Below are 13269 nucleotides of genomic sequence, written 5' to 3'. Positions count from 1 at the left end.
TTTTCCTTCAAGGCTCTATTCTGATGTATGAAAGACTTGGTGTCATATAATTCTAGCCGCGCACAAACCACAATTGTTACATTTTTTTAAATTTTAATTAATCTATTTTTTAACTTGTCCCGTCCAACGGCTGGGCAAACAGATGACAGCTGAGGGCTTCTTGTGTTGGACATATTTTACTTTAACAACATGGGTTTTGAATCTTCTGACAAACCAGATGTATGTCTGAATAAACCCATTATAATATGAGGCCAAACTTTATTCATTTTAATCAAAATCTTGTGTGTGCGACCGGACGGAAAAGGAAAGGAGGGAAGAAGAGAGAGGGCTATTAGAGAGGGGGGATAGGAGGGTGAATATAGAAGGGGGGGGGGTAAACCACAATTATTAATTTCTCCTCTATGATCAAATTTCAAACAGTTGGCACTTCCATGAATTAAAAGAGATGCCATCCATACATTACTACCAATTCTAAGTCCCTGATTGGTCAAAGTTGGACCTGCTTAATTTGCTTCACGCTTTTTCTACGTAAAGCCCCAAAATGGTTGTAAAAACAAGTTTTGAAACGAGCAGATTTACGCACATTTACATACACTTTTCATTAGAAGTGATGGTTTGAACACATGTTGCAGAGGGTGTGAACGTAGCTTCACAGGCTTCAGAGGTCACTCTCCTCATTTCAACTACAGGTGAAATAGAGATGGTTCACGATCTTTATAAAAATTCAAATTTCATTGCTTTTAACCCTTGTGCTATCCTAGACACTTTAACATTGGGAGTGGGGTCATCTAGACCCACTAGACAGTACGCTGAACCTTTTTTCTTCAATGATTTGTGATCTTCACTGGTGTCCATGGATTACATGAAATCTTTCCACCTTTATCCACCTTTGTCATGGTAGGAATAACACGTCAATGTAAGGATCGGGTCATCTGGACCCCATAAGAGAGCACAAGGGCTAGTATCGTTGCTGGCTGACTGTGAGTGGAGCCGCCATGGAGAAACCCTACGAGATCTTCTGCACTCAAGCTTTTATTGGAGTATGAAATGCTTTGGCCTAACAGACTCTTGTTCTTGTTCTTACAGCACTGCGTGTAAGAACAAAAGACTTGCTTCTGGCAGAGTATAAAGCAGCTTAAAACAGAGAACAACCCCAAAGGAGGAGAAGCAACATACAAGATTGACATTTTATAAAATGCACTGCATGCCTTTTATAAATTAATGGAAACATCAAAAGATATTTGAAAAAAATAAAAATGGCAAACGGTAAATACATCAGATACTTTTCTGCCTATAAAGAAATAACATGTGCGCTACTTCACAACTATGTGCCAATATCCAGATGACAGAGAAGATCATTGTTCAATATCAGCTCTCTTATTGCCTTAATGTCATGAGGGAAATGCCTACAATAAAGCCTGGAGTAGCGGCAGAGTCCCCCGGAGCTTTCAAATCACCCCGCACCAGATTTAGCCGGGCTGTTTCAAAATGGCTGCCATCCACCAGGGAGATGGGAGTGGTTGAAGTGCCTCAAGGCACAACTTGCTGTTCTTCTCATCCCAGCGGTCACTGCTGGTAGAAAAAGAGAACAAAAGAAAAAGAAGCACACAGAGGAGCCTCCCAATCTTTGATACAACTTCTTCCAATAACTGGAGTCTTTCAGCCTCTGTCTACACTTGCACTCTAATATGTCTAAAAGCGCTGAGGGGGCTTTTATCAGCAACTGTTTCTTCGTGAATTCACTTTGTAGAATCTTTAACAGCTTCATTAAAAAAAGATTGTCTTTGCTGAGCTTGACTTATCCTCTGATTAAAGTCTTATGCATGAGTTTTGAATTACATAACGAATATATATATATTTTTGTTAGAAAACAGAACATGTTTATGATCTGTTAACAGAATCTGAACCTTCAGACTGGTAGAAACCCATCAGCTCCCTCATGGTTTCACAGTCAGAGCTCGTTAAAACCCTTGTTAGTTGATGAAACCCTCCTTTTTAAAGAGGAGATGTTCCCCTTCTGCTATTTGGAGCTAATTTTGGGGGCTGTTTATCCGTCTGATTATTTATTGCGGGGTAAATATCAGCCGTGGAGGATTCTTTAATTGGTTTGTTTAGTGTTGTTATGCAGAGCTGATGGATTTTTATACAAGTAGTAAGTTGTTTTTAACAACTGCAGCAAAACTCCACGAGAAAATGTCACCCATGATCGCACTGCGCACATGAATTTTCAGAGTAAATGTCCTCAATATAATTAGAACTTTTTAAATTGGACACAGTTCAAACATCAAAATCTGAATCGACTTCATTTTTTTCCGAAAACAGCAGCTGTTTGCTCGTCCCATTTCACAAAGAAGTGCTTTCTGGAAAAAGCTCAATTATATTAGGTTTGGTTCAAACTTAAATGTTTAACAACTCACTTAAATCAAAAGTGCGTTTTTGGTGTTTTTGAGTGGCATTTTTCTCATGATGGAAGACATTTATGAAGAAAATTAAGCTCAAATTTCCGTTTCTGAGTACCGGCATTTCTTTTTTCAAACCATGAATCAGGAGCAGACAAAAGCAAAGCATTTAAAAAAGCTTGTAGCGGTGTTTCCTCAACCTTTTTCAGGTCACGGACCGGTTTAATGTCAGACAATATTTTTCACAGACTGGTCCGAACGGGGCTGAAGTTGGTCAGTAATATTTTTTAGCTTCCGGTTTCTGAAAAACCTATTTTTCACATTAAAATGATACTACAAGAAGTGTAGTTTCAAAATAAAACATTTGTAGTTGACGAGCAATTGATGAAGGAAAATTGTTTGTTTGTAAAAAATTAAATAAAAGCGACACTACAGGTTGTTGTTTTTTGTTTCATTGAATGCTACATTGAGAACTCAACCCAGGCTCAGAGCCCGTGTCCCTTGGGTGCTGGCTTCCTGGCCCTCTGCGGCCCTCTCTCCGCGCAGGCATGCGCTCTCTAGCAAGACCATGAGCCACTGCTGCTGCAGCGAGGGTCTTGGTGTGGGGATGACCGGGCACTCTCCCTCATTTTTACATTCCATCATCCACCTCAGAAGAACATAGACACTCACTCGAGCACATGTGTTGTCTCACCTTTGCACAAATAGTCTGGGTGACGGAGTGAATTTTTTTAAATGTTGGTCTGAATGCATAAGTATGCGTGGCGTGTGTGAAAGTTAGTTAAATTATGTCCATGTTTACTTGTATGTATGTGAACATTTTCGGAGCCAACAGGTATGTTTCTACCATTTAAGTGTGTGTGTGTGGACAGGCTCCGCCCCTTTTAGATGTGATTTACATCTGAACCTGACCGCAATGATTATAAACATCCAGCAACTTTTTGCTTTATTATGATTTATTATTTTACCACCCCCCCCCCCCACACACACACACACACTACTATGATCACCCTCCTACCCCCCTCTCTCTAACACCTCTCTCTCTTCTTCCCTCCTTTTCTTTTCCGTCTGCTGCAATAATTTTTGTATAAATTATAAAAGGGGTTTATTCAAATATACACCTACTGTGTCAAAAGATTCATAACCCCATGTTGTAAAAGTAAAATATGTCCAACACAAGAGGCTTTCAGCTCTCATCTGTTTGCTCAACTGTTGGACAGGACAAGTAAAAAAAATAAAATAAAAAAGAGGGACATCTTATTTTTTATGTTTTGTTTTTACATAAATCCTGATTCATTGTGTATTTATTTTTAACACAGGAACATTTTCTTGCTAAAGTTTCTTAACATTCACCTTTAATCTCCTTTTTGTGAGTTTCATTCTCTGTGAAAAATAAAATGACACTGTCATTGTAAATATAATAATAAACGTGAATCCATCGCATCTTCGACTTTATTATCTACATATGTAAATCATTCAAGAATCAGTCGTTTTGCATCAGGCAGAGCAAAGCCACTTCCGGTACGTGAGAACAACTGTTTCAATAAATCTCCATGTTAAGGAAAACACCTGTTTTTCTGTAAACAGAAGCTTTATTTTTCTTTAAAGTGGAAGACTCTTATTCTGGTTCCTCACTGGCTCTTTTCTCCCAAAGAAAACTTTCCAAATAAGTTTTTGGGTTGTTTTTCATGAGCTTTTTAGCTTTGGGCTACTAATTTAGCATTCCAAGCAGCTGCTGAAAGTCACCTGACGCGTTAAGACAGAGGTGGTGAATGGAATCCTGTAGCTTTCCAAAATAAAACTTCCATCAGTATTAGAAAATAAACTGAACTGAAATAATCTAAATGCGTGCATGCATTTTTTTCTGACTGCGCCCCGCTACCAAGTGGCACACAGACTGGTACCGGTTTGTGGCCCAAGGCTTGGATACCACTGACGTAGATGATATGCTAGTTGCTCAGCTCCATTCTGATGCATTCATTTGTAGACAAATAGATCCATGTACGTCTTTGTTTTCCTCGTCTGAGCTGCTATCCGACTCTAGACTGTAAAGCTAAAGATATTGCTCGCCATTTTTGTTGCACTGATAATGTTAGGTTGGGGTTGTAAGAAACTGTAACCTGTATGGAGAATGTAAACAGATGGGTGATAGGAAGTGGGGGTGGGATGACTCTACACCAGTGTTTTTCAACCAGTGTGCCGCGGCACACTAGTGTGCCGTGGGAGATGGTCAAGTGTTTCGTGGGAAATTGCCCTCATTAACTGATTTAACAACATTTCCCATCTCCAGGATTTCAGCTCTCTGTTCATCCAAACAGGCCCTGATAAAACACTGAGGAGTTAGGAATATAAAAGATCGTAAAATACTTTTTCTTTGCATTTATTTTATTTTATTAAAGACATTTTGATAAGAATGACGTTACCACGATTCAGCTGCAGCTCCGGCTGTATTTTGGAAAAGTCCCGTCGCTTTAACTGTCTCCACCAATCATTCTTGGAGGCGTAATCACATGTCATCAGTCTGACCAATCAGAAGTGGTTAAAGTCTTCACTTCCTTGTCCCGATTTAGCTCGTAAAGTCGCTCAGTTCTAACAAAAATACCAGCTAAAGCTCGTCTTTAGCGGTGTAGCTTTCCACAGAATCCGGTATCAGACCGTGGAACAAGTGAACAAAACAATGAAGCTCAGAGACGCGATCTCCGCCGGCCGTTTTATGCACTACATCTCCCATGATGCATTGGGTTGTGAGAGTGACAGCGCACAAGGAGATCTGTTGTTAAACGTCTTGAAACCAACGAACACACTTCAAACTGTTTTTAAATCTTCTAACTTAACTTTTATTGCATCTTTTAGAAAAAAACAGCTGCAGTTTCCAGCTTTGTCTGCAACAATCATCTCAAAAATGCATGTGAGACTGTGGAGGGAGGGGCTGTAGATCAATACAGACTATGAGTTTCTCCTTTTTTTAAAATTTTTGGATGCTGGTGTGCCGCAGGATTTCTTTTAAGGTTAAAGTGTGCCGTGGCTCAGAAAAGGTTGAAAAATACTGCTCTACACTACCCTTCACCCAACGCAGAGGTGAATTTCTGCCGTTCTGCAGAAACTCGATTTTGCCTAAAAAGCTGTTCTGTTATCATAACTGAAAGACCACTAGGTACGTTTTTTCCAATATATCATGAGAAAATCGGAGTGGGACTTTAACCCTTGTGCTTTCCTAGGCACTTTACCATTGGAAGTTGGGTCATCTAGACCCACTAGACAGTGCTCTGAACCTTTTTTCTTCAATGATTTGTGATCTTCACTGGTGTCCATGGATTACATAAAATCTTTCCACCTTTATCCACCTTTGTCATGGTAGGGAGAACACGTGGTGGGGTCATCTAAGATAGCACAAGGGTTACATGAGGGAAGGCTGACTGCTGTCCATTAATCTAGAGGGATATCCATAGTGCTCTGGAGTCTGAGTGGAGGTATAAAACAAGTTAGTTTTAGAGGATTCTGCTCTTTACTTTATTCCGCAGAACAGATTTTTTTTTACAAGAGGAGGCCTTCTTGTAAACTAAGTCACTTTTGCAATGTATAACAGGAAATGAGGTTATTTTATTTTATTTTAACTCTGTTCTTCACATTTTCTCTCAGCCTATATTTTTTATGAAAGCAGCAGCTCTAGATTTTAACTCAAACAATTAAAATGTAATCGCGCCTGGGGGAAACGTGTGGTCAACAGTAAACTTAATTTTTCTTTCATACAGAAAGAGTCCCTCACAGTAGTTTCAAATGGGGAATTCTAATGAATTCCGCACTTTCATTTTATAAACTTCCTTTGACACACAGCGCTGTGAGAAGGAAAATAATAACCGAGTCAAACCAAACTGTTTGGAAAAATCTCAGAGCTGCCCATTTGGAGAGTTGCTTTTGAAAACGAGGAAGGAAAATGTACCACAAAGAGGAAAACTGACCTGAACTGCCAATATTTCTTATTATCCCAGCTGTTTCCTTAAAATGGGGCTAAAAAAAAAATCACCTGTTTTTGTGATTCCCACTTATTGGGATTAACACTGTAAGATATTTTATATGTAATTCATACAGCTTAAACAATTTAATACTTTTGGTTTGTTTCAGCCCTTTGGTAAACAATTTGAATAAAGAAATACTAAGAAATTCAATTTGTAGGCTTAATCTTCTTTATGTAAGTTTTCCATCATGAGAAAAATGCTATAAAAACATGTTAAAAACACCAGGAAAACATTTTCTGTCAGAGTGGATCTTTAAATTAAAATGTTTGAAATCATGCAGATGTTCCTGCAGTGTACATCATTTCATTGTTGAGTTTATGGATTTCTGTTGTTGTCTTGTTTTATTCCTAATCTCCTGTTTATTCCTCCCATGTTTCCATGACAGCCACAGCACAGTCTAATCTCTGCCTTTCATTGGCGTGCGGCTTGAAAATGTGTTTTGATCAGTCTGTCACATCATCAGATGCAGTGGCTATTCCGTTTAAATAAATACAAAAATCCTGAAGAAAGCTAAGCTGTACTTTAAGCTCACACTCGGACAAACGTATACAGCAGCCCACATAGATTATCAACCTTTAGGATATCAGAGGTTGAGAAAAACCTCCACTTTTAAGTCCCAAATCCTAAAACAAGGGAGGGTTTAGACAAAGATGTGTCTCTTCTGTTACAAATGTTGAGTCCTTTCTAGAAAAAGACAATCCTTGTCTGTGGAGCCATCAAATCCTGATCACACTGGATTTGATTAGCATTATCTAAAATGCTTTTAAACGCTTTTACACACAGACGCAGACAAAATGAGGGAAGGAAGACAAGAGTGCTTTAAAGATTTGCAGTCCTGCCTTCCCGAATCATTTCACTGAGAGCCAATGGACAAGCATCAAGCTCCCTCGGCTAAGATGCTTTGAGGCCCAAAATAGCTGAATGGTTACATGGGAGTGTTTTGATGTTGCAGCAGGTAATTCAAGGAGTATTGGCCCTAAAGCTGGCCACAAAGCTATGGCAGATGATAAATAACATGGATTTAGTCAGCGGTGCCTGTTCTTGCCAGTAAAGCCCTTTTTCTCTCTCAGAGGATTTTATTTTTCTGAGGGCTTCTTAGAGGGAAATTGTCATGTTTTCATGTCAAAGGGGTGCTTTTATCTGTTTGTTTTCCTGGGTGCTTAAAGTTGTTTACTGCGCCAGAGGGGCTTTCAGTCTGTGCATGTGTGTGTGAGTGTCTGTTGAGCGTGAGCAGGAGAGCAGCACAACCACGGATGATGCAAAAGGACTTAGAAATTCGACATCTAAGAATTAATGTATCGGTGGATCCAGCAGAGAAGTTGTCTGCGCCAGGAACAGAGTGAACGAAAGCAGCGTCCTACTTATCTTTGATCACGGAGAGCTGTCATTGATCCTCAACCAAATGTTGACACAAAATAAGTCAAATGTGCCGATGACCTTTCCCAGTCTTCCAAATCAGAGCCGGGGAAAGGTACAAAAGCTGGCAAAGTATGTGATGGAAATTATTCCACCTTGACATTTCAGGAACCTCAGCCCATCGGTTTTTAGCATTCCGGTCCAGACACCAAAGAGAAAATGTCACCTTTTTTATTTACTTGAGGGAATACACCAATTAAATGTGACTTTAAGGCCATGCTATGATAGCTCCTCTCAACCACTGCCACGCTTGTTCATGAGCCAGCTCGCACACAACCACACTCCAGGAACGTGTCCTCATCGCTCCCATGACATTTTAAATAATCATGATGCTTGACCCTGTTGCAGTAACCTTTTTTCACCAAGGACATTTGGAACTATTCTCTGCAGCTTTTTGAACTAACTGCACTGACCAGACTTGACCAAAGTAGGATGGCCAAATCTGGACCTGTTCTGCATAAAGTTTTTTCCCAGGAGCCAGAACTTTTCACTTGAACACTCATCTGGGACCGTGTCGCAGCAGCGTATCCAGAGCTCAAAAATCGGATCTTGGGCAGAGAAGACGCGTGGCATTAACCATTAATCAGGAACTCAGCTTTAGGCCGTGACGTGCTGAAAACATGATCAGCAGATGGAGTTCCAAACAAACACGGAGGAGAAACTGATCATTCTCTTCCTGAGCTTTTTGAAATTTTTTCTTACTTGCGTCAAGGTCCTCTGTCGCTTGTATCCGGGACCTCGTTCTTTCGGTCATGACCCAGAACTCATGACCATAGGTGAGCATTGGTACAAAGATAGGCAGTAAATTCAGAGCTTTGCTTTCTGGCTCAGCCCTCTTCACCACAAAGCTGCACACCACCTCAATGCTGGAGGTCCTGGCTCGATGAAGCCAACAGGACAACATCATCTGCAAAGAACAGAGAGGAACTCCTGTGGTCCCCAAACCAGACTGCCTAATGCCGCATCCAAAAAAATTCTGTCCATAAAGACTATTAACAGAACCGGTGATAAAGGGCAGCCTTACCGGAGTCGAACATGTACTGGGAACAGGTCCAACCTACTGCCGGCTATGCGAACCAAGCTTCTGCTCCGGACAGAAAGAGACTGGACAGCCCTCAGTGAGCAACCCTCCACCTCCAGAGCCCCTCCAGCAGAATTGCATTAGTTACCTTCTATTGAATCTTCACAATCATGTTTTTAGATTAAGGCAAGAAGTTAAATGGAAAAAACATTTTTTTCATGCTCCATGTCAACCTTAATTCAGAGCTGAAGAAATGCAGCAGATTCCCACAGAAAGCCATTCTTAACAGAAAGGGTGCATTATAGTTTCATTGCCTTTCATTTATCTTTTCATGTGAACAATCTTCTTATAGTGCTCCAACAATCAAAGCAGCTCGTTAGATACAATGCATTTATATAAAAAAGAAATCAGTACAAACTGATTTTTCAAGGTTTGATCGTTTTCCTTCCTTTAAAAGCAAGCATTTTTATCTTAAGTTAAAGGTAAGGTCTGTTACCAAAAAAATCCTCTGATTTGTAGAGCATCTTCTCCCCGAACTTCCTCATTGATGGAAAGCCCATGTTGGTTTGCCAGTTTTTGGACTTTTAAAGTTTTCGGACATCCATAATTCAACGTGTCTAAAACAACCTCACTCAGAACTAAGCTGCAACTTAGCAACGTCAAAAGTGTGTCAAATTATGTGAGCTGTTGCCTTGACAGAAAAACAACCTGCGCTTGCAGTCATGCAATTTCAGCTGCTACAGTTAGATCTAATAGGTTTGGAAGAAAACTACCCATCATCCCTGGAAGCTTTCGCTCTGTAATCCCCACACGCTTTTCAAAAGCATTTCAAGTTATTAACTTCTTCACTCACATTTCTGCTCATGGAGTTTTTTTTTTGGATGAAAAGGTTTCTTAGAAACATTAAGACCATCAACTGAAGCAGACGACTTTCACTGACGTGACAGTTGCAAAAGATCAGTGATCTTATCTGGCAACCCAGCAAACTAGCTTTGTGGAGAAGTAAACAATAGGAGCAGCATCTTGATTCAAACAAATGCGTCTGGGACTTACAGCAGCAGTCGCTTTGGCATGCAAGGTTGCAAGAACAAAGTTCTTTGTCTTCTAGCCGGGACATTTCTTCTTGAACGAGAAGCTGAAGTGCAGAACTTCTGTGAAGACTTCTCGGGGTCCTCTCAGTGCAAGGTTGCCATATTTGCTCAGCACTCCAAAAACAAAAAAGCATGAATACGAAACAGAGACGACCGTTTCTAAGCTGAATGAAGAAGAGAAACTTATTTGAAACAGAGGAAGAAGATTTGTTGTCACAAAAAGTGAATGATTGGACAATGCTGTTCGTCCCCTTTTTGTCTTCAACATTAATCCCCCCAAATCACTATTTTTGTGCTACCTACACCCCACTTTAATCCTTGTGCTATCTTGTGGGGGCCAGATGACCCCACTCCCAATGTTATCGTGCCTTGGAGGCACATTAACGTTGAGAGTGGGGTCATCTAGACCCACTAGACAGTGCGCTGAACCTTTTTTCTTAAGATAAGATAAGATAAGATAAGATAAGATAGGACTTTATTGATCCCCAGGGGGAAATTGGGTTGTCACAGCAGCCAAAAACAAGAAAAAATAGCAGTTGGAAAGTACGAAAAACACAGTAGCAATGAGTAAGAATAAAAATAATACAAGGTGGAAGTAAAAGTAGAGTATAAATAACGGATTAAATAAGGCAATAAATAGCAGCAGCAGTTTCATCAGTCCTAGACCGTGTTATTGTATAGTCTGATTGCTGTTGGGATGAAGGACCTCCGGTAACGCTCTTTTTTGCACTGTGGGTGCAGCAGTCTCTGGCTGAATGAGCTCCTCATTGTCCTCACCGTCGCATACAGGGGGTGGGAGGGGTTGTTCCGGATGCTGGACAGCTTGGTCAGCATCCTCCTCTCACCTACAGAGTCTACTGAGTCCAGGGGACAGCCCAGGACAGAGCTAGCTCTCTTGACCAGCTTGTCCAGTTTCTTTTTATCCCTTTCACTAATGCCTCCACACCAGCAGATCACAGCATAGAAAGTTGCTGATGCAACGACAGTCTCATAGAAGGTCCTGAGTAGTGGTCTACACACACCAAAGGACCTCAGTCTCCTCAGGAGGTGGAGGCGACTTTGGCCCTTCTTGTGCAGGATCTTTGTGTTATCTGACCAGTCCAGTTTATTGTTGATGTGAACACCCAGATATTTGTACACATCCACCCTCTCGATGTCCAGTCCCTGAATGACTACGGGGGGAGACTGAGAAGCCTTTTTCCGGAAGTCGACCACCATCTCTTTCGTTTTGGTTTCGTTGATGTGAAGGTGATTGAGTTCACACCAGTCCACAAAGTCCTTGATCACCTTCTTGTATTCCAGATCGTTTCCCTCTGACATGCGTCCAATGATGGCTGTGTCATCGGAGAACTTCTGGATATGGCAGCTGTTTGAGTCATATTGGAAGTCAGATGTGTAGAGGGTGAAGAGAAAAGGAGAGAGCACTGTCCCTTGTGGTGCCCCCGTGCTGCAGACCACCTGGGCAGACACACAGTCCTGGAGCCTCACGTACTGTGGTCTGTTGGTGAGGTAGTCAACAATCCACGAGGTCAGCTGGTTGTCAACCCCCGCATCTTCCAGCTTTCCCCTCAGCAGTGATGGTTGAATGGTATTGAAGGCGCTGGAGAAGTCGAAGAACATGATTCTGACAGTACTTCCAGGTTCCTCGAGGTGTAGCAGAGTTCTGTGCTCTGAGTAGATGACAGCGTCATCCGCTCCGATGCCAGGTTGATATGCAAACTGCAGGGGGTCAAGCACTGGGCTCACTAGGGGCTGGAGGTGATTCAGGATCAGTCTCTCTTGGGTCTTCATTAGGTGAGACGTTAAAGCCACAGGTCTGTAATGGTTGGGCTCCCTTGCCTGTGCGGTCTTTGGTACTGGGACCACGCAGGAGGTTTTCCACAGCACAGGGACCCTCCTTATGTCGAGGCTTAGGTTGAACATGTATGCTACAACCAGGCAGAGTTGGTCAGCACAGTCCCTGAGCAGTCTGGAGCAGATGCCATCTGGACCTGTGGCTTTCCTGGTCTTTATCCTCCGAAGCTCTCTTCTCACCTGCTCCTTTGTTATGTTGAGGCTGGATGGGGGGGTTGGGGTGCTGGCAGTTATGTAATGTGAAGTAGGGGATTGTGGAGGGGGTTGGGGGGGAGTGTTAATCTTTTCCTGAGTACGTTTGGTGGCACAGACGTTGATAGGCAGATGGGGGGTGGGAGCTGTGACCGGCATATTGGGGGTTTTGAGTGGTCCGATGATGGCTGGGTAGTTGTGGGGGGAGTGGGCCCTGGATCAAATCTATTGAAAAATGAATTGAGCTCGTTAGCTCGTTCTTCAATGATTTGTGATCTTCACTGGTGTCCATGGATTACATGAAATCCTCTTCACCTTTATCCACCTTTGTCATGGTAGGGAGAACACGTCAAAGTCAGGGTGGAGTCATCTGGACCCCATAAGATAGCACAAGGGGTGCAATGTTTGAGCAATCCCACAAAGGTTGCCCACCACAGACAGAATAACTTGCAAAAAGTCAAAGAAAGTCCTTTTATCTTGCATGTCAGCAGAAATCACTTCTTGCAGAGGATAAGTCAGCTTTTAAGGTGCGTTTACACCAAATGTGTTTCAGGAGTCAGAGGCGTCTAGTTTTAGTGTTGATGTTGGCAGCAGTGTGTTCTGGGCATTGCGGCGTATCCAGAGATCAAAAATCAAATCTTAGGGAAGAGAAGATGTGTTGCATTAACTATTAATCAGGAACTCAGCTTTGGTAAGTAACGTGTTGATAACAAAACATACACGGAGGAGAACCTGATCGTTCTCCTGAGCTTTTTGATATTGAGATCCTCTACTGTCATTCAATCATTCATTCATTCATTTTCCTCCTCAGAATAATGCGGGACAGCAAATCGTCAAACTGGGTCACAAAGATGCAGAAGTACCGCTGAAAGCGTCCATCATTTAGACGCAGCTCCTGCAGTAGAAGGTGAAGCTCACATACTGGGAGAGACTGGATGATGTCATGAACCCAGTCATGGCAGCGGGATTACCGACACTTTTGTACAGCTCTTCAAAATCAAACCTAATCTCTCAACATCATCCATGAATTGAATGCATAGATCTTCCTACAGAATAAACAGTCAATGCTTCCATTTACAATGAGGACAATAACTTTGGACAGTAGCTCCTCCCACACTTATCGTTATTAACTCATTATAGAAAAAACGTTGAGGAGCAGATTTGAAGATCATCAAAAGAGAGGCGTCCAATGCAATTTGTAGTGTGAATCGAGTTCGGTGTGAACGCAACATTAAAGCTACTTCTCTGGAAAACTAAAGAAACTCATTTTGTTGAGGCGT

The 13269-nt window shown here is 41.7% G+C and overlaps 1 long non-coding RNA gene across 1 annotated transcript in view; it reads right to left on the bottom strand.

The window, feature by feature from the left end:
• Positions 1-386: 386 nt before the first annotated feature.
• The window catches only part of LOC144984532 (uncharacterized), a 34535-nt gene continuing 21652 nt past the window's right edge, over positions 387-13269 (bottom strand). The window contains exon 3 of the long non-coding RNA XR_013648293.1: positions 387-1572. This is a non-coding gene — a long non-coding RNA (uncharacterized LOC144984532). The remainder of the gene's footprint in view (positions 1573-13269) is intronic.

The sequence above is a fragment of the Oryzias latipes genome, chromosome 16, assembly GCF_053564925.1.
Source record: "Oryzias latipes strain Hd-rR chromosome 16, Olatipes_Hd-rR_3.1".
Lineage (NCBI taxonomy): Eukaryota > Metazoa > Chordata > Actinopteri > Beloniformes > Adrianichthyidae > Oryzias > Oryzias latipes.
The sequence above is the reverse complement of the archived record's forward strand: the minus strand, read 5'-3'. Positions and strand labels throughout refer to the sequence as shown.